At 47.5% G+C, this 19,202-nt stretch overlaps 1 protein-coding gene across 7 annotated transcripts in view; it reads left to right on the top strand.

The window, feature by feature from the left end:
* Positions 1-19,202, top strand: part of LOC138467522 (zinc finger protein 568-like) — a 779,018-nt gene that overhangs the window by 549,206 nt on the left and 210,610 nt on the right. The gene's annotated exons all lie outside the window — the stretch shown is intronic.

Consider the following 19,202-nt stretch of genomic DNA (forward strand, 5'->3'; position numbering starts at 1 on the left):
TTTCTAGTGCCCCTGGCACAATCTGTTACTCTGTTCCTTTAGTTGTGCACCCTTGCACCTTCCTTTCTCTTTGTCGTGCCTCTTGCACATTCCCTTTTCAGCCTTTAGGTCAATCGTACCCTCTTCTCCTGCTTTCAGGTCGCTTTCACCCTCTTTCCTGCTTTTGGGTCGCTCGCAACCTTTTGTTGCTTTCTCTTGCTTTTACTTTCACTTTTCCAGTCTATCGGGTCACTCGCACCCCCTTTCCTGTTTGAGTCGCTTGCACCCTCTCTTGGCTTTCTCTCGCTTTCTCACTTTCAGTCTGTTGGGTCGCTTGCACCCTTTTACCTTATATTCTTTAAAGTTCACTTTCCTCTTATCTCTTTAGTTCCGTGCTGCTAGCGCATCTTGCTTTCCGCTCTCTTTAGTTTCTCTTGCTTTCTTTACCTTTGTGCCACTTGTAAATCTTGTCTCTTTCTGCTCCAGCCACCCGCACGCACCTGAGTTTCTTTCTTCACTTTCACGAAACTCACCGTGAAGCGCAGCGCTGGCAAGTTGTCTCCTCTGGATACTGTGTCAAGGTCTCACCACTTGCTCCTCAGATACCCTTAGGACCAGTAAATGTCCCAAGGGAACGAGCGTTTCTCTGGACTCTGCCAGCAGGTCACAGTCTGCCTCCCTCTGCCTCCCTGCAGACACTGCTCCCTAGCCACATGGCAGCCCCTCACGAACACTGGGTCAGCGTCTACAGTATTTTCCAGGCTTCACTTCCTGCAGCTCCCTGCTCCTTGGCTCTTGTGGTCCAGTCAGCATCCCCAGCTCGCTCTGCTTTACTTTCAAAATCTGGCTTGCGACTGAGAAGGGATCCCCTGCTGGACGCAGCCAGGCAGCCACCCTTCTGCTCTCCAAACTGCTTCTCAGTGCAGTGTTGAATGTCCCACCTTTTATAAACCCTGAGGGCTGTTAAGGGGCTTCAGGTGCGAGTCCTTGGCCTCCCTTGTCTAACCTTTATTGGGCCAATTAATCGGACATGCCTGACCCTTACGACCTCTTCTCTCCTGGTGAATCCTGGAGTGATGTTTAATCGAGTACACATGTGTATGATTGTTAAGTGCCTGACCTCGCCTGACTCTATTAAAGGGGCAGCCTACTGGGGGAGTGTAGTAAGCTTCTCCCTGCGCAGTGTTGTCCCTATGGGTAATATCTATAACTCCCGGTCACCTCTTCCTCGTCCCAGTACATGTTGTTAATGGGGACAGGGGAACGAGATGAGATTGAAAATATCCCCTAAAGGCTGAGAGAAGAGTGTGATGATGTATAACTGGGAAGGGGGAATGCTGCGTCTCTGTACCAGTAGATGATAGATGTGGGAAAATGAGGGAAGATGTTTTACCGCAACCTAAAGAGGTTGTGGGAGCGGTAAGGGTAGATTGGCCATCAGTAGGAAAAGGGGGATACTGCATTTCACCCGTGGCTACCTCACTCCCAATCCTCAAGGACCCTCCACCCAGGTGATCCTCCCTCACTTGTCCACCCCCAGGTTCTGGAACCAACGGCGGTGGCTGTCCCCTGGCCACCTGAGAAGAATATTCAGGGGGAGTAGGAGTAAGAATACCCTTAGGTTTCTCACAGCACCCAGCTCCCTTCCCACCTTTATGGTTCCAGTAGTTACCCTTAAGCTGTATTGCCACACTTTCAACCTAGGATAACAAAGTCAAACTTTGTTATCCAGAGGACACTGAACCTTTAACAACTTCAACACTCTCAAAATGAGGGTGAATAGTTCTTAACTGTGCCAGTTTCACTCTAGGAAGGATTTATCTACTGGCTTGGACAATGCTTGCTCTTTGCATTTTGTTTCTTTGTGATCCAGGAAAGCATTTCCCTTCTTAAGTGGAGACACGCTACCACTCCAGTAACGTTTCAACAATGAAAATGAAAGACTTCTTTTGTACACAAACACTCCGACTGGCCTTAGCTACGCATGATACATTCTCATTGTTAGCTGACCTCTTCAAAGCAATGAACAACTTTTCCTTGCTTCCACGCTTACGCAAGATATCATTAAGTTGTTAACAATTACTGCATGCTTTTCAAAGTGAACCTGCATGCAGAGCTTCAGTCACCGGCTCCAGGAACCCTTATGCTTTCAGGCTGCGTCCACTTCCTGACTTCTTCGGGCTCAGCTGCTACGTTGCACACTCTTGGGACCGACAACCTCGACACATGCAGCCATGTCACAGCAGGGTTTATGAACACAGGACTCTCTCAGGACCTGCTGGTGAAATCTGCTTTGCTTTTGCCCCGTCGTCCCTTAAGTGAACACACTTCCTCATGAACTGCCAGCCTCGTGCTCTCCTCCTTCTTCCACTACTACTGCCAGCCTTCCGGTACCTGCTGCAGCTCCATTCTACTTCCCCCACCGGCTGCAGCCTTTTGTGCCTCTCAGGTGGGGCAATTAGCTTCAGATGCAGGTACTTGTTAATTGCCTGACCCTGGCAAAGGTGGTTAGGCCTACTTGCCAGTCCTTCACTTCGGCATGCCTCTGCAGCCCTCTTCTTCGTGTTAGTCCCTATGGCATTATGGGACATGTAGTTCACTTTAGTGAAGTTATGTTTTTCTACTTCTTTTATAGAATTATGGGCAGATTTAATTCCCTTAGTATTTTCAAAAGAGGGATTGTCGGTTTTAACCTTATTAGAAGAAGATGATGTAGATAAAGCAACATTTCCATTATTTCCAGGAGTGCACCTTTGGTATTTATCAGGGCATTTGATTTTAGGGATAAAAGGTATTGGTTCTCTTGATGTAATAAGTTCAGATGTTGCAAACTTAGAATTTACCATCTCAGCTTTGACGGGAGGGAGATGTTAAAATGACAATACGCCATTACTTTCTCTGGCATGATGGTAAAGGAATCCCTTTCAGAGGAAAAATACTGTCTCGTCCCACGGGCTCTCCTCACTACCCTGGTCCTTATCTCCAGCCGGGTGATCCTCCTGCACTACTACACCACCAGTATTCAGATCTGGAAGCATCTGCCCTCTCCTTGCCACCTGGGAGGAGACTTTAGGAAGGGGTTTGATGAGGGATCTGCAGGATTCTTCACAGTTGGCAACAGTGAAAACATGTCATTTGGACATTACATCCCACTATTTTAGCTATAGTTGATCTAACCTTGAGCCGAAACTCGGATAGCGTGTGGCACTCTGACCATATGTGGTCAAACGTACCTCTTTCCCCACATCCCCTCCCAAACGGACACAACTGGTTAGGGTATTGGGGTATAAGCAATAGCAGAGTCTTTACCGGACATCAAATGCTTGGTCCAATATGGTTGTCTTATGGGCACCCCTCTTTTTTTCATGCCATGTGTCAACATCAAATTCTGTGGATGAATCCCTTTGCCAAGCTAACATATATCTGTATTGGTGACATCCCCGGAATTTTACAGTCTTATAGGTTTTGGAGATGGGTCCCTTCATCCCTGTGGCTTGTTGCAAAACTTTATTAAATGGTGTCTGTGTAATTGATCGTCCCAGTCTAACTACCCACTGCAAGGCCCAATGTTCACTCTAAAAGTCTGTTTCCTGAGCTCCAGAAAAAACTGTAGTCTTGAAACATCCTAATCTCTCCGGCACAAACATGACCCCTAATTTGTAACATCCACCCTTCTTCCATCTTGTGACACTGCCTTCTACCCTAGGGTAAAAGCAGGTACCCAGTATCGGAGTGAATGGAGACAGAAATGATGTGAAGCCTTTCTTAACGGGTACCTCATCCCAGATTGTACAGTTACCACCCAATCCCCTTGTTAGAGAGGCAATAATCTTAATTACTTCTGGGCCTGCTCTAGTGGAGGGATTGCAGATGGAGGTCTGCATCCTGTGTGAGGCCACAATTGATTTTACTGCGGCGTGGACCATTTAAACAGGGCCACCTGGATCAGCCTGCAGGCTGATCTTCATCTCACAACGGGAGCGCCTGATTGGCTGGGGCAGTCACTTCCTTCCCTGTGTATTCCAGAGCCGGCAGGCGATCGCAGCCCCCTCAAGGGGTTGCCCCTCTTAAGGGTCTGCTCACCCCTGCTGGGGTCTTTCTTCATTACCTCTGAGCCCACTCTTGTGGAGGGATTGCAGATAGAGGTCTGCATGCCGCGTGGGGCCACAATTGATTTTACTGCGGCACCAGCCATTTAAACATGGAGGCCTGGATCGGCCTTTCTTGCTGGCTGATCTTCATCTGCCAGAGCCGGGAGCGCCTGATTGGCTGGGGCAGCCACTTCCTTCCCTGTGAACCGCGGAGCTGGCAGGCAATCACCAGCCCTCTCAAAAGGCCGCCTCTTAGGGTATGGCCCAGACAGATCTGGGCAAGTGCTTCCTTCCTGGAGGGTCCTGAGGGACTCCATCCTCACACTTGACATTGCTGCCTTCTCCGGATCCTCCAGCGCTTCATAGCTGGTAAGCCTCCCCACTCTCCGTCCCTCGTGCATGCCCCCTTACTTTGTCTCTAGCTTCTGCGATTGAACACATTTCTGCACATTTTATTTTTTTCCCTGGGAGCTCAGATTGCCTCACTAACAATCAGCCTCACTCAAATACTGTTATTATTTCAACACGCTAGAACGCTAAAGGTTTCCTGCACTGACTTCTCCCTCATGCCTCAGGGACTTCACTTCCATTGTTCCCTGGGGTTCTCTAACCCATTGTCTTTGCTCTGCCTCGTCTCCTAATGCAATCTGTGTCCCCGATAACGGCCTAACCCATGTAACATAGGCAACAGTCCTCTTGTGCTGTTGGCCCACTCATTACTGCATCTGACCTTATTTCTAAGCTGGGTATTCTTCACTTTTACTCGCAATCTCAAATCTAGGTATGTTTTTACATGTACTTTTGAATCTTAAATCTAGGTGCTTTAACTACATTGGGTAAAAATCGAAGTTAGCTGCTTTTCTAACTAGCTGTCTATGCTTTAAAGGGTGTTTTTAACTCCATGCCTTACTCATAGTTGCATTAGACTATATTTTGGATCTAGGGCTGTTTTACATTCTGGTGTCCTGTTGAAACATTGTTACTTCCATGTATTTTCTGTTTTCAATTGGTGCTCTCAATATTGTTGTTGGAAAGTTGAATTTTGATGTGCCTCTAAACCTGGGCATTCATTGTTTCTGCTGTATTTTAGTGCTGCCACAGTCTGGGGACTTAAAATTCTGCTACCTTGTGCATATCCCATTCAAGCACCCCCTTCATCTTTGCCTGTTTGGCTGCTATGCCGCCTGGTGAGCTTATTTCATGTACTGTGCAGCTCCTCTGTATGTCTCTTCTCCTCCTCCTTCCCTCCACCACCCACATGGTGCTCTATATTCTCCCCATTTATTCTAATTGCTATTCTATCACCTATCCTATATCTCTCACAAAGTCTGAAAGGAAAAGCTTAAAAGAGCTCTCCTGGCTGCTAAACCAGGCCTACCTATTGGTGACACCTATGTCAATGCTCCTTCCAGGCAGACTATTACTGGCATCCTCTTTTCTGTCCCCTCCCTGGACCTATGGACTCCGCACATGGTCTCCACTCTCTCCCCTTCACCCATTAATGGTGGCACTAGATGGGAAACGGTTCGGACGAAATGATCGGAAAAAACTGCATGCACGTTTGTGCCGTATTTGGGGTAGTAGAAAATGCCAAATCCAGTAATACCGAACAGTGTTGCAGGGGTGTCCCCCGCACACCCAGTTCGGCATTATTCACTTTGTGGGTTGCAGGGGTGTCCCCCGCTTACATAACATCAAAAGCGGGGGACTTATATAAAAAAGAAAGCCATTTAATAAATGCAAACATTTCAGCCTTGCTGTGTTCGGCTTCAGTATTTTCGGCTACGTTCTATGGGAGTACTCTTGGCATACTTCTCATCCTCTAGATACATCATTAATGTCTATCACAATGGCACTACCATGGGCCAAGGTTCTCAACCTACTCTTCTACTTCTTGTCCGGTGCCTGCCCTCTCTCATTAACTTCCTTCCTTCCCCTGCTGCTCCTCCTTCCTCCTCACTAACCTCTCCACCTCCACCAACGGGAGTACCCATGACCCTGTGCCCCTCCTCAGAAAATGTTCCAAGGTGGTAATTAGCTTCACTTAACTACTCTGAACATTTGTTCTGCTGTCAAACACTCCTCTGACATATGTCTCCTTCTTGAAGACTTTGACCTCGAGGTCCTCGCCCTTACTAAGATGTGGTTCAATGCAAGCTCCGTCACTGCTCTTGAAACTCTCCTTCCTGAGGGCTACAAACTCTTCTCCAAACCCAGGTCCAACCGACCCAGAGATGGACTGGCCTTGATTTTTTTCTGAGTGGGTCCCTGCTTCTATTATACCTACTCTACTCAATCCTACACCTCTTTTGAATGCCTTGTCTGTAGGCTCGGGGTCTCACCTACTCTCTCTCACTCACTCACCGTTGCAACCATCTGCAGGCTCCCTGACCCTATCCCTCGATTCCTCTCTGAATAGGCCGACCTCATCTCTTCCCTCTTGACCTCTACTTCCAAACTCCTCCTTGGTGACTTCAATATCCATCTCGACTCCCCTGAATCAGCTACTGTACAGTTCTGTGACTTTTTCTCTTACTATTCTTCTTCCCGGTCCTGCCCACTCAGCCAGACACACTGTGGATGCCCTCATGTCTGGCGACATCCCCATCTATAACCCAATCACCACCCCCTTTACTGGTCCGACCACTCTCTCTTCTCCTTTCACTTTGGGCACCTCTGTCCGAGCCACCTCCCGTACTGCCAGCCTCCTTCACCGTCATTCGACTTATGAAGCGAGTGTCAGTCGCTACCTTTGCCTCCACTTTCATCCCCCCTCCCACCCTTGCTTCTGACTCTCCCTCTAACTCATCTATAACCCTCTTGACATCCTTGCCCCTGTCATGAGGATCCGCCTGAAGCCTTCATCCAAGAGCAACGGATGGTACGATTCTGATCTAGCTTCCCTGAAACATGTGCAGTTGCTGAACCGAAAATGTCAAACCTCGGGTTCACCCCCTGACAAACTGGCCGGTCGCCTACTCCAAAGGCAATCCTATTTTTCTATCCGCTCCAAGAGGAGGGCCCACATCCAAGCCTGCATCTCTGGATCCACTAACAACACAGATGAACTTTTCAAAAACTGCAAGGAACTCGCCAATCCAACTGCAGTCTCAAACTCTCTCCTTCCTTCCCAGTCTCTCTGCACTGCTTTGGCCTCCCATTTCTCATCTAAAACTCATAATATCCTGTCCTCACTCTCCACCACCCCCATCCCCATCCCCACTCCATCTCCTGCTCCCCTGCCTCCTTTGGCCTCCTTTCCTCCATCCCCCATTCTCCTCCCTCCTGCCCATAGCACCTTATGAGGTTTTTAAAGTTGTTCGCTCTTTGAAGGTCTCATCCAAATAGATAACCCCCTGCTCTTCTAGAACCATTAAGGACAGCATCTTCTCTCTCAGCCCGGCTCATGCCGACTTCTGTATCCACTCCTTCGCCATTGATTCTTTCTCACTATCCCTCAAGCACTCCAATGTGTACCCTCTCCTAAAAAGCAGTCTGCTGACTCCTCCTGCCCGGCTGTCACCCTGTCTCTACCACCCCTTTCTTGGGTAAACTCTTGAAAAAGTTGGTCTTCCCCCAATTGATCATACTGAACTTGTTGATTGCCTCCATGGGCATCAATCTGGATCCCGGGCATCCAGAGGCACGGAAACTGCTCTCGTGAACATCCACGAAGACATGCTTGCAAATCTTGACTCTGATTTCCCTGCTGTTTTCATTCTCCTTGACCTCCCCTCTGCCTTTGACAAAGCCAACCATTCTATCCTCATAAAACAGCTCTGCGATACCCTCGGCATCATGGACCGGCACTGGATTGGCTGACCTCCTTCCTCACTAACTGCCCTTCCCAGTTACAACTGGGTCCTTTCTCCTACACCAACTCACTCTCTGCTTGCAGTGTCCCCAGGGCTCTATCACATCGCTGTGGCTCTTCCATATCTATCTGTCCCCTCCCTCCCCTTGCTCACCTGATCTCCTCCTTCTCCCCTCATTTCCAGTGCTATGCTGAAGACACAGCTTTCCTTCAAACGTCCCTCTACTACCTCCTCTTCCTCCTTTCATATCCCCGATTGTCTGACTGAAATCGTTAGCTGCACAACATGCATAGATGGCAGTCTTAAAGCCAGTAAGACAGAGAGCCTTCCCATTGGGACACTGCACCCGTTTTCCCTTCAACACTGTGGCCGCCCTCCTTGAGCCCTCTACCCTCACCATCCTGTGGGGCCAAATACCTTGGGCTAATCTTCGACTCTGTTCTCTCCTTCACCTCTCACATCTTGGACCTTGCCATAAGGCTCACTTAGAGCTTCACCTCCTTAGAGGCATTCTCTCTTTCCTCCCCTTTCCCCAGAAGCTCAACGTCTCCAGAGCTCTGGTCCTCTCTAGCCTGGACTACTGCAACAACCTCTTCCTCAATCTCCCCCTCTCCTCTACACCCCTTCAGCTAATGCAGAATAGGACTGCAAGACTTATCCTTGGCCTCAAGCCCAAGGACCGTACCTCTCCAGCCCAAAAATCCCTCCACTGGCTCCCGGTGGGCGCGAGGATCAAATTCAAGACCCATTGCATCATCCACAAGGCTTTCTGGGGCCTGGGACCACGCTATCTCCAAGATTCCCTCCCGAAATACTTCCCTGCAAGAGCCTTCCACTCCTCTAATTCCAACTCTCTGCTTGTCAAACGCTTCTCCAAGCAGAGAGTGGGGGGCAGGTCTCTCTCTCTTCGGCTGGTGCCGCTCTTTGGAACAGCCTCCATGCCCCTCTCGGACTCGAGCCAGACCTCCTTAAGTTCTGGAAACTTCGCAAAACTCTGCTTTTCTCTACCTCCTTTCCCTTCGCTGCTAATCACCCCACTGCTGCTGAGACTGGCAGCCTGGCCCTTCATGAATCCCACAGATTACCAGGACCTCTACCTAGTCAACACCAGCACCCCACTCCCCTCAGCCTTGACCTTGCGGGCCCCCTGCCTGGCGGATAATGCATCCCACGCTTGGGATTCGCCTGCCCTAGCACTTAGCCAGTGGCCTCCTCCCTGGCTCCTCTTGCACTGCCGTCTCAGGCTCCAGCAAGGGCACCAGCACTTGCCCATACCTTCTCCCTCCCTCCTGCCCTCCTGCACTTGCACGTACTAATGCCACAAAGCCCAGTAAGACCACACTTGTATATTACTGTTCTTTTCTTGCCATTGTTATTTGCTCCCCTTGTTCCCTCCCCACTGTTGCCTTGTGGCACCTGATAACACCATTCTGTTGTATATAGGCGCCGAACAAATGCAGTATAAATAAATATGTCGCGCCCCCCGCCCCCTCACACTCTTCTGTCTGCTGAGAGGTGACAACTTGAATTTCAAGCAGCTGGCAGCCACTCTTCATTCATTGTGGATTTCAGACCTTCAAGCAGATGCCTAATGCTCTGGCAATCTGCTTTTTTGCTTTTCTCAGCAGACACATTTTCTTATGGGTGGTCTTATTCTCAGCAGCCACAGTGGAACTCCAACCTCTCAGCTTTGGAAAAGCCTTCAGTGAACCTTTGCTCTTCTGTATGTTGTGATGGCAAAATTTCCCTTAGATTGTTGGCAAAGCCCACAAAGCAACCCTCTGCTTTTTCTGTGAGGCCTAATTGCTGATTAGTCCTCTCAGGTCAAGCAGAGATGGTGCTTCCCCAACATCTGTGGCACCGGAAGCCTACCAAACCTCAACAGGCCTCCAAAGCCTTAAGGACAATGGGTCGTATCTCCAGTACGCTGTTCCAGCCCTTTCGGCACTCCTTATTGCTTTTGGTCACCAAAGACACAGGGGTTCTCATCAGTGCGCTTGTGTCTTCCAACCCCACCCTACTGGTCAGTGTATTGGCCTCTGCCCCCTCCAGAGCATGGAACACTGCACTCTGGACACTGCTGGTTCCCCTCTCTGGAACCAGCATGAGATCCCTGTACAAGCGCGCTCTCCTGAGCACAATTGGGCCTGTTGCCAGCCGCCCAGACCCCACTGCTCTCTAAGCTTCCTCTGGACCGTACAATTGCATTTATTGGCCCTGTGGCTCATGTTGTCTTTTGGGATGCTGATATCTTCTGCAACTATGTCAGGGTGTGGCCAGTCTCACCCAGCCACAATCTTGGCTGCACCTCAAAATGTAGTATTTTAAATATCATCTATGTTTTACATTCAATGTTTATTTAAGGGCAAGATGGAGACAACATGAAGCACCAAATATCGATCAAATATAATTGGGGGGAATACACATCAACGGCCCTAATTGTCAAACATGAAAAAAGCTTGGCAAATCCTTGTCAAATCATAGACCCACTCTGACCTTATTCCACCCATGTTGGTTTGAGATGGCGTCACTAGTCTCCCCTCGTGTCATGATGCCTAACCCCGGGCATCCGGATCGGGTCCATCAGCCCAGGGAGCAGGCATCCAGATACTCATTAAAACCCCAACAGCCCCGGCTGGGGGCTGTTTGGATTCAGTCCTGGCGCCTTAAGCGCCAGGCTCATAGACTTTACTTACCTGACAGTGTTTGGTAATACAGACTCTTACCTGAACGCCATCAGCTGCCTCCAGGCAAAATTCTTTTGGACCCAGCTGCAACCTAACGAAGGAATGGAACAAGAGTGAACATCGGACATATTGAACTCTTTGAACTTTATAGACACTGGAGTCAATATTCCTCTGGAACTCCTCCAGTACTTTCAACCCAGTGAAGTAACTGGTATCTACGCGCCCCTGCATGCCATGCAGGATGGAGAGCTCATCATTTAAAAACATAAGGTGAGGTTACCAAAAGGGAATATCGGAGGTGATTAGTGGGGAGAACGATAACTGTTGGGGGGCCATCACTTAAGTCCACGTGTGGCTAAATCCCTTTCTCCACTTGCAGGAGAATACTTCTACAAGTCCAGCAGACAAGATTAGGCGGGCCAGTCCAGACTGTCATCTCTTCACTACGCATCACGTTGGTGGAGACCGCAGCTGTCCGGGTCCGATCGACGCCCCTGTGGGAACCAGGTGAGCGTAACAGAACATAAAGCCTATCTACAAATCCCCACCTGGGCGCAATGGAGACCTCAGAAACCGACCAACTAGCCCAATTGTTAGGAGAACTTAGGGCAGAAGTGCACTCCGCGCGCCAAGAAACTAATGCCCTCAGGAGAGAACTGATTGTGTCAAAGGAGCGCACTGATGATCTTGCCAGACAACTGCTGCAAAACCAAGCCGGGCAAACACCACTACCTGGACTTGGGGGGAATTCAACCCCCGTTTCATCGAGCAGCCCTGTGCAAGTGGTTCTACCAGGGAGCATTCCTTTAGCTACACCCGAACGCTTTGCTGGGGACCCGAAAAGGTTTGCTGTGTTCATGAACCAATGCCGCTTGCACTTTTTATGCAGAACAAGAGCTTTTCCAAACGACCAAGCAAAAGTAGCCTTTGTACTGTCATACCTTAGTGGCAGCGCAGCGGATTGGTCAATTCCATTAGTCAACCAGGATGACCCTCTTCAGGATTTTCAGTTGAGCATGGAAAGATTATTCGCCAGACATTCACAGGGACAGGCCCTGGATAACGAACTTCTATCCCTGCGACAAGGAAACCAGGACCTGCTAACTTATATCGCAACCTTCAATAGGTTGGTGGTGGAAACCGGATGGCCAGAGGTAAAGCGAATTACATTATTTCATCGTGGACTTCGGGGTGAACTCAAAGATGTTTTGGCCCAAGTTGTGAACCCACCTCAGGATTGCGCAGAATATATAGACTTAGTGGTCCAGCTAGACCACCGACTTCAGAATAGAAAAGCTGATCGAGCTAAGTTCGAGAATCGGGTATTGGTTAAACCCAATGTTACTCCCAAAAGAACAGATGTATCAGAACCAATGCAGATCGGGGGGGGGCTGTCCTGCCCCAGAAGGATCCAGAAACCGGTGAATTTCATCCATTAGCATTTTGGTCCAGAAAATTCTCGGCCCCCGAATTAAACTATGCAGTTACCGATAAAGAGTTGTTAGCCATCAAATCCGCCTTCAAGGCTTGGCGGCATTATCTTCTCGGTGCCAGGCATACCATTACTGTAATCACCGATCACAGTCAACTTCGATGGGCCTTATTTCTTGCCGAATTCAATTTTGTGATCACTTACCGACCAGGTTGTAAGAATGGTAAGGCAGACGCGTTATCCCGAATCGGGATGGGAGAAGCATTTTCGAACCCGGAACCGGTGCCTATAATTCCTGAAGAAGGAACTCTTGGGATAACTACTCTACAGACCTTAGGAGATATTCATTTAAAGATCCAACAACTTTTCGATTCAGCTGCCCTGCTGGACTGAGTTAAAAAGGGCCAAGATTATTCAGTTGTCAATGACCTACCTTACTATCAAGGGTGCCTATTTCTACCACACAAGGAACTACAAGACCAAGTCATCTCCAGTTACCATGAAGCTCTGATGGAAGGGCACTCAGGTATTGCAAAAACTGAAGCTAAAATTAAAAGTCAATTCTGGTGGCCCACCTGGCGAAAAGATGTAAAGTCATTTGTACTGTCTTGTGGCACCTGCGCCCAGAACGAAAGCCAAAAGAAGAAACCAGCTGGTCTTTTACAACCTTTAGATATTCCACCCACACCATGGCACACTTTGTCTTTGCAAATTGACAAGGGGGGTCCTAAAGACTCTGGGTAAGTCTCTCGTAACCAGGACTAATGTCTGGCAGAGGGACTCCCAGGACCCCCCTTGTTAATTTACACTTTGTCTTTAGACTTTATTACAGATCTACCGCCATGTAATGGATTCAACACCATTCTAGTTATCGTGGATCTTTTTTCCAAGATGACCCATTTTATTCCTTTAAAAGGATTACCTTCTGCTTCAATCTTGGCCAAGGAATTTCTCGAAAATATTGTTCGAATACATGGATTTCCTTCCGTATTGATCTCTGACCGAGGTAGTCAATTCATTTCACAATTTTGGCAGAAGTGTTGTCAGTTGGCACAAATCGACGTAAGGTTATCAATCAGTCACCATCCCCAAACCGATAGTCAGACGGAGAGAACCAACCAGACTCTTGAACAATACCTACGTTGTATGCTCCACCAAACTGAAGGTAATTGAAAGGACATTTTATGGATTTCTGAATACGCATACAATAACTCTGTACATTCAGGAACTGGACAAAGCCCCTTTTATACCATATATGGACATCATCCTCGAACCTCAGAACTCGATTTGCCGCAGAATTTAGAAATGCCGGCAGTAACTCATCTGCATTCTACTATTACACAAGCCTTTAAAGAGGCAACAAAACATTTGAAACAAGCAAAAGAGAAATACAAGAAAAATGCTGATCAACAGAGAAGTGAGACCCCACCATATCAAATCGGAGACCAAGTTTGACTGGCTACAAGACATATGCCTCTGAAAGGAACTCAGACTTTTAATCCTAGATATTTGGGACCCTTCACCATTAAGGCTATTATCAACCCGGTGGCCGTCAAATTAGAATTACCTTCTAATATGCAGATTCATCCTGTCTTTCATGTTTCACTTATAAAACCAGTTCAACCCGGGACAAGATTAACCAAACCACCTGACCCCATCCTAATAGATGGAGAACCTGAATTTGAGGTAAAAAACATCCTGGACTCTAAAATGGTTAAATCAAGACTTTTTTATTTAATCGACTGGAAGGGTTACGGACCACAAGAAAGGTCATGGGAACCTAATGACCACGTTCATGCTCCTCGATAGGTGAACAAATTCCATCGGGACTTCCCAGACAAGCCAGGGCCAAGGGGAAGAACAACTTTAGGAGGGGCCTTGGGGGAAGGGGAGTGCTGTCATGATGCCTACCCCCGGTCATCCGGATCGAGTCTATCAGCCCCGGGAGCAAGCATCCAGCTACTCATTAAAACCCCAACAGCCCTGGCTGGGGGCTGTTTGGATTCAGTCCTTAGGCGCCAGGCTCATCATAGAAATCAGTCCTGGCGCCGTAGGCGCCAGGCTCATAGACTTTACTTACCTTATGCAGACCATGCTGCAAATGAGTCCAAGCCAACGTGAGGCCTGGATGGGACTCATTTATTACAGGGACTATTTTTCACTCGGGTATGGTTCTGGGGAACTTCTTACCTGGGACTACTTTGCAGGCCATTTAAACCACGCCCGAACAGCAGCCCATGCTTTGCATTATTCTGCATCCAGCAGCGTGACGCTCACCGTGTCTGCAAGTCAGCATCCAGTCTTCTGCCACACCCGCCTCGAATCCAGAGCTCCTAGACAAAAGGCAAAGAAAGGAGAAGAGGTTAGATCACAGACATTATTTGATTCCTTACCTGATTCCGGACCCAGCCCATCTCCGAGCCTGGAAAGGACATTATTTCAGCACGCGTTGCTTCGCCATCATTTTCTTCGTCGAAACCCAGCACCTGGGGGGAAAACAAAAGGAATAACAAGGTGAGCCGAGAAAACCAACAAGGACAATCTCTTTGCCACCATAGGCTTACCTGCTTTACCACCGGAGGTATTATTCTTTGATTCGCTGCATCTTCCTATGCCGCACCTATAAAGGGAGAGAAAACAGCAAGTTAAACTCGTGCAACTTTTACCAGACAGTGTTTGGTAATACAGACTCTTACCTGAACGCCATCAGCTGCCTCCAGGCAAAATTCTTTTGGACCCAGCTGCAACCTAACGAGGGAATGGAACAAGAGTGAACATCGGACATATTGAACTCTTTGAACTTTATAGACACTAGAGTCAATATTCCACCGGAACTCCTCCAGTACCTTCAACCCAGTGAAGTAACTGGTATCTACGCGCCCCTGCATGCCATGCAGGATGGAGAGCTCATCATTTAAAAACATAAGGTGAGGTTACCAAAAGGGAATATCAGAGGTGATAAGTGGGGAGAACGAGAACTGTTGGGAGGCCATCCCTAAAGTCCACGGGTGGCTAAATCCCTTTCTCCACTTGCAGGAGAATACTTCTACGAGTCCAGCAGACAGGATTAGGCGGGTCAGTCCAGACTGTCATCTCTTCACTATGCATCACGTTGGTGGAGACCGTAGCTGTCCGGGTCCGATCAACGCCCCTGTGGGAACCAGGTGAGCGTAACACCTCGTTGCTGAGACCCGGGCATAATTAGTCTTGCATCCCCTTCATGGTGGGCAAAAATGAAGAGAAAAAGATGACGGTTATTGGGGGTATATCAGGTAGGGCCATATGCAGTGTAGCATTCGCTCTGCATCCCGCTCCACCCCGCATCATCATGCTGTTGGTTGTGCGGCACAGAGTGGCGGGAGCATGGCACAGCACAGAGGAGAAACATGGAGCGGGAGAGAGATGGATGCCTGTCCCTTTGGCTCAGATCACATACATTTTTTAAACTCCAGGTGTCTGCGAGAAAACTTTACAATATCAATAAAATCAATACTATCTGTAAGCACATGCTAAGACCATCATTTGAGTGGTGTGCATAATTCCTATTATTACAGTGGTGCAAAAGAGGGACACGAAGATCAGGCAGTCTCTCTCAACACTCGTGGGCAATTCCAGACATGTGGGGAGACAAAAGCAACAACACACTAAAGAAAAAAAAGAAGAAATTGCTTCACGTAGACATGCAAGGGGTTGATCCACCAGCTACATTTGTGCAAACCGCAGATGAGCCAGCCATCCCCTAGGCCTGACGGAGGTCTCAATTCCACACTTTGAAAGCAATAGATGGCATAGAATTGGCCCTGGAACAACAATCTGTGATGTTGGAATGCACTTGACACAGAATTCCAAAGACCATTTGAATTGGCAGATGTAGCAAATAAACGAGGTGGGTCAGCATATGATAATTCATATGTACAGACACTGGCAAGATTAGAGTCCAGATTCTGAAGAGACCGAACATTGTATTCGAATGCAAGAGATGTTATACCAGGCTACAATCAGCAACTGATTACATAGATCATTTTGTGACGGCGCTCAAGGAGCTTGCTAACACATGCGCATTTGGCAACACAGTGGACCACCTCATCAGAGACCAACACACTGTACATTACCATGACATGAAAACCCATGAAGCATTATGGCTGAGTAGAAATCTGACATTGGAACAAGTGATTACTATTGCCAAGGTGGAAGAGTGCTCACTTCGTTCCATCAGAGTAGTAAATCAAGTCAATGTCAAGGAGGGAGTTTAAACAGTGAGAAGGAAATCAGATCGATATGACAGAAGAAGAGTCTTCACAAATGAAGAGCCTGTGTAAAGACACCCCGAGAGGCGTAGAGGTGAAAATAATCACTAATGCTTCAGATGTGGTAATCAAAATCACCTCGCCAGCGATGGATCATGCCCACTGTGAGGAATCCTGTGGAGTCAACGCTGATCACCAGCATAAGATCTCCTCTGATGTGGCCAGGGGAAGGCGCCAATACCTGATTCTGACCATGGGGTGGTATTATGATGGAGGATCACATGGGAGGAGATGGCTGTCAGTGAGATGTAATGACCTCATCAGGAGGGACGCAATATTCTACTCAAAATAATGATCAAGACCAGATGATTCCTAAATTCCTAATGGCATGTTGCCACTTTACAAGTCCCTCCTCTTGTATGACCCAAAGAACCCTTTCTGTGAAATACCATGGACAGAATAACATCCACACCTCGGATACACATGATTCACATTTAACATCCATTGTTTCTAATGGGCCCCCAAACAAAATACCATTACACATAATGTTCTCTTGATACCTTCTATTTCTAATAGCTTTGATTCAAACACAAAGCAATGCAACTTCGAGGGGTTTAAAACTCCAGTGCGAGGAAGAGGAGAAAGAAGTTAATGTGGAGCAGAAGCAACCCCAAGTGAAATGTGCAGACTAGTTGATGGAATGTCAATCGGCTGCGCGGGACATGTAAAAATGATGTGCCTTTTCAAGTTCAGGGGAAAGAAGGAGAAGGGAGATGCAGAGCAGACGAAGCGGGAATCGGAACTGCAGGCAGACACTTAAGAGTGGACTGTGTGGAAGGAGGCAGGTGCTTCCTACCGGCAAGGCGGTATACCGGGAAAAAGCACAGCAGGTGCTGCAGGTGAACTGCTGAGGAGCTGATAACAGTGGAGAGGCAGTCGTGGACTCGGGCACAGCAAAGTGCAGCACTTCCACCAGCGAATGACGGTGAAACTGGAGTGAGAACCGCAGGAGGGTCCGCAGAGCGGGAAAAGCTTTCCCAAAGCACAGACTTCACTGCAGCCATACGCCACGAGTTGGAAACACCAGCAAACACTGGGCAGTCTGCCCAACAGCATCTCTGCATCCAGCATTGGAAGGCCTGGGGCATACCGACAAACATATAAATAGTTGGGATCTTATTATGACTATCAGCACAATGAAGAAAGCGAGAGTTTACACAAATCTACATATATGAGATGTCGATATGGGGAAAGCTCGAGTAAATGTTGTCTAAAGCAAGTGAACATTAATGAAGCATTTGAAAGGCAAGATCTGTACAACTCTTCATATGTGAGAGTTCAATATGGGCAAGATTGGAACAAGTATTGCCACAAGTCAATGAACACTAATAGTGAAGTTAACCAACAAGCTTTACCAAGTCTCCATATATGGGAGGCTTATATGGGGGGAAGTAATACCTGAAGCAAATAAATTATGAACAGTGAAGGAGTACAATTGTAGTATACTTAAAGAGAAAGTTATTAGACCTGGTAAAAGAAGTATATCAGGCAGTGAGCCTTTGGGGAAAAGATACATGGCAGGAGAGTACACCAGAGGATCTACAAAGCCCAGATGGGGATTCCTGGCAGGGCAGTGCACCAGGTAATCCATGTAGAGTATGTGAAAAGAAAAGACATTGTGAAAAAGTTCCTGGCAGGAGAGTATACCAGGAGACCATCTTAAGAAATTGTTTAAAAAATGACACGTTTTCCACCCTTTCAACCACCATTGTTAGGAAAAGACACCCTTTCATTATTTTTAAGTGAGTGTTGTGTAAAAGAGACATTTCTACCATAATTATCTTAAAGAATCATTATTTGCAAAAGACCTTTTTCTCATAATCCTTAAAGTGTGAAAACATAGTCACGTACATTGCTGTGTAGAAAAGACACTTTTGCCTTCCTTTCCAATACCATTGCTTGGAAAAGACAATGTTTTCATTATCCTTAAAGTGTTATGTGAGAGAGACATTTCCACTAATCTTAAAGGAAATTTGTTTGAACCGAACACTCAGCATTCTACCCAAGACAGTCCAGGGAAGGGAATCATCTGCTGGATAAAAGGATTATTTTTTCACACATTTTGCTGAATTTGAAGCAGAGACATTTACCTTGCACCTTTTTGATCACGTGTTTTAGTGTGAGGGTCAGATACATTTTTGACACAAGGTCATCTTGCTTTAGTTTTTTTTAGGCAGGGAAACCGTTTAGGATAGGGACTGATAGGCCTTTAGCCAAACCTTTTTTATTTTAATAAAACTAATGTTGAAAACATTACAACTTTGTGTCCGCCTCTCATTTCTGAACCCTCACACCACCCACAGGAAAAGAGTCTGCAGAAGGTCACAAAATAGGCAATTTTGTGGCAATCTGGAACTCAAGGACAAAATGCAAAGTTGCAGCGGGTCTAGACATCTCCGAAGATGACGAGCCCCACGATCAATTTAAGCAACTGGTACTATGCGTAGATGGCATGACAAAATGGGCACAACAATCCGTTCTGCGACATCCCGATAGAACAAACACCAAGGTACTGGTGAATTTAGGATCTGATTACACCATCATCCTAAGGAGTCCCACTTCCAGCTCTTCCCACCATGCAAGGGATGCCTCCATGCTCCTGACATTAATCCAGGGGCCTGCAGAGTACTCAAAATAGACCTGCTGGGATTCGACGAAGCTCTGTGGCATTCAAGGAATGCACTGCTGCAGTATATGTCTCTGAAAAGGGGCCTTGAACCATGCTCCTTGGAGCAAGTATTTACAGTACAGAGTGCCAATTATGAGCCTACTTTATTGCCACAAGAACATTGTGTTGAATCAAGGTGATTCACCCAGGAAAACTGGTCTGGGACCCCTCTCATTTGCCCAGGGAAAGGCAGAGGATTTCTGATCCTAACCCTGGGGGCGGT

The sequence above is a fragment of the Ambystoma mexicanum genome, chromosome 4q, assembly GCF_040938575.1.
Source record: "Ambystoma mexicanum isolate Mex_15411 chromosome 4q, UKY_AmexF1_1, whole genome shotgun sequence".
In the NCBI taxonomy this organism is placed as follows: Eukaryota; Metazoa; Chordata; class Amphibia; order Caudata; family Ambystomatidae; genus Ambystoma; species Ambystoma mexicanum.